The sequence below is a fragment of the Gorilla gorilla genome, chromosome 1, assembly GCF_029281585.2.
Source record: "Gorilla gorilla gorilla isolate KB3781 chromosome 1, NHGRI_mGorGor1-v2.1_pri, whole genome shotgun sequence".
In the NCBI taxonomy this organism is placed as follows: Eukaryota; Metazoa; Chordata; class Mammalia; order Primates; family Hominidae; genus Gorilla; species Gorilla gorilla.
Window position 1 is genome coordinate 45526779 of NC_073224.2, and position 3188 is coordinate 45529966.

General features: G+C 42.4%; 1 pseudogene; it reads right to left on the minus strand.

Moving 5' to 3' along the window:
* Positions 1-473: 473 nt before the first annotated feature.
* LOC115936273 (RNA-binding protein 48-like) lies at positions 474-1964 on the minus strand (annotated as a pseudogene).
* Positions 1965-3188: the final 1224 nt, after the last annotated feature.

Here is a 3188-nt window from a genome sequence, read left to right on the forward strand (position 1 = left end):
TGCAACCTCCGCCTCCCGGGTTCAAGCAATTCTTTTGCCTCAGCCTCTGGAGTAGGAGGGATTACAGGCATGCGCCACCACGCCCAGTTAATTTTGTATTTTTAGTAGAGACGGGGTTTATCCATGTTGGTCAGGCTGGTCTCGAATTCCCGACCTCAGGTGATCTGCCTGCCTCGGCCTCCCAAAGTGCTGGGATTACAAGCGTGAGCCACTGTGCCTGGCCAGCAATTTCTTTTTCCAAATATTTTGTTATAAAAATTATCAAACACACAGAAAAGTAGAAAGAATTATACAGGGAGAATTAATTTACCCGCCACCTGCATTCTATAATTTATTTTTATGTCAATTTCAATTTGAAGCTTTTAGGAAATGAAGTGATTATAATTTTGTTTACCAAGGTTAGCAGATACCTGTGAAGACATTGGGAAAGAAGTTATTTCTTTTTTTTTTTTTTTTTTAATTGGAAACAGACGCTGGCTGCCTATCTTTATTTCTATTGTAAAGTTTCCATATTTGCTTCAATTAATTTACATATAATTACTGTACATGAGAGATAATGTTATGACAAGAATAGTTTCTGCAACATTAAGTATGGGTCAAAAAAAGAAGAAATGGGCCAGGCGCGGTGGCTCATGCCTTTGGGAGGCTGAGGCAGGTGTATCACGAGGTCAGGAGTTCGAGACCAGCCTGACCAATATGGTGAAAACCCATCTCTACTAAAAAAACACAAAACCTAGCCAGGCATGGTGGTGCACGCCTGTAATCCCAGATACTCAGGAGGCTGAGGCAGGAGAATCGCTTGAACCCGGGAGGCGGAGGTTGCAGTGAGCTGAGATCACACCACTGCATTCCAGCCTGGGCAACAGAGCAAGACTCCATCTCCAAAAAAACAAAGAAATGACTTTAGACAAATAGCTTGAATGAAATTACAAAGAGGAGTGCATTAAAAAATACCAGCAGTAAGATCTCTTGAAGAATTAAAATGACAGGCTAAAAATAAATAATAAATGTTCCCTTTAGAAAATACTAAGTTGCTGCTGGCACTCTATATTCTTCTTCTTTGTTTTAATGGATGACTTGTATGTACATCTTCTGGCTTGTCCTCTGGAGGCTTTGGCACAGATGAAATTACCTCTTTAAGTTTATGCCGAATTAAATTCGCCGTTGTATTCAATGAGTCATCGTGCATATCCACTTTAGAGATGTCTGGTAACAGAGGTCCAATCATAATCTCATTACCACTTGGGTTTGTTTGAAGAAAAGTTCCAAGTTTACGATCATCTTCTCTTCTTCTTTTGCGCTCCTGCAGTTGTGTTGTCCTAGGCATAAATCTGTCAACTGCCTCTGAAGACGTAATAGCCTTTTGTGCACCAGGGCAGGCCACTGAGTTTTTCAAAGAGTTTATCTGTGTTTTCCGCAAAGAGTCATTGTGGTTATAATGCCCCATTTTTTTATGATGGTTTCTACCATCCTTAGAGGAGTCTGGTGCTCTGTCTACAGGTCCCCCGGATGAACACATACATTTTGAGGAGAAATAACATAAAGGCAATTCACAGGAATATGGAAGATAAGGATTTGAGTTCCCTGCAGAAGTGTTCAAAGCAGCTTTACAAAATCCAGACATCTCTGAGTGGAAGTCTTGTCTAAAATCCTCTGTGTCTTTATGCTCTGTAACCAATTTCTTCTTTGTCACGTAATGGTCTTTATTTTCGGTAGTTTTTACTACATATGCCTTCCGCATTTGTAGTTTTTTTCTAGTTTCTTCAACTGTTTCAAATTCTGGAGCATAGCACACATGAAGCAATCCACCGAAGAAACTCTGTTCATCCATTTTTCTCTTGGCTGTCCTTCACAGCACGAGGCCGTCGTCCCTCTCGATATTTGGCCCGCGTGTCGCATACCGCCCTCTGGACGTGGTGATCAAATAGACTCCCTAGCTCCCCGCCGCTCGACGCCATCTTGCCTACTTTGCGGGAAAGAAGTTATTTCTAAATCAACAGGCCAAATACTAAAGTTCTTAGCCTGGGTTTTAGTCAGCATTCTGCAGAGAAACAAAACCAACAGGAGACATTATATATATAGACATTATATATATATATATATATATATATATATATATATATATATATAATGTCTATACGTCTATAATGAAATATATATATATGTATGTGTATATGAAATAAGAAACTGGCCCACATAATTATGGAGGCTGGTAAGTTCCAAGATCTGCAGGGTGAGTCTGCAAGGTGCAGACCCAGCAGAGCTGATGGTTTACTTCTGGTCTGAGTCGGAATAGCTGAGAACCAGGGGAGGCAATGCCGTAGTTCCCGTCTGAAGGCTAGCTGGTGCTTGATCCAGGAAGAGCTGATGTCTTAGCTCAAACAAATGCTATCAGGCAAAATAATTCTCTCTTATTCAAAGGAGGGTCAGCTTTTTTTGTTGTATTGATATCCTCGTCTATGGCCATACCACCCTGAATGTGCCCTATCTCTTCTGATATCCTCAACTTATTCAATAAGGCCCACCCACATGATGGAGGATAATGTACTTCACTCAGTCTAGTGATTTAAATGTTAATCTCACCCAGAAACACCCTCCCAGACACACCCAAAATAATGTTTGACCAAATAAATACCTGGGGTCCCTTTGGCCCAGTAAAGTTGACACATAACATCAGCTGGGCGTGGTGGCTCACGCCTGTAATCCCAGCACTGTGGGAGGCTGAGGTGGGCAGATCACGAGGTCAGGAGTTCGAGACCAGCCTTGCCAATATGGTGAAACCCTATCTCTACTAAAAATACAAAAATTAGCCGAGTGTGGTGGCGCGCACCTGTAGTTCTTGCTACTCAGGAGGCTGAGGCAGAAGAATCACTTGAACCCGGGAGGTGGAGGTTGCAGTGAGCTGAGATTGTGCCACTGCACTCCAGCCTGGGTGACAGAGTAAGACTCCATCTCAAAAAATAATAATAATAAAAAAAAGTCTGGCTGTGGTGGCTCATGCTGTAATCCCAGCACTTTGGGAGGCTGAGGCGGGTGGATCATGAGGTAGGGAGATGACACCATCCTGGCCAACATGGTGAAACCCTGTCTCTACTAAAATACAAAAAAAAAAAAAAATAGCAGGGTGCAGTGATGTGCACCTGTAGTCCCAGCTACTCAGGAGGCTGAGGCAGGGGAATCGCTTGAAC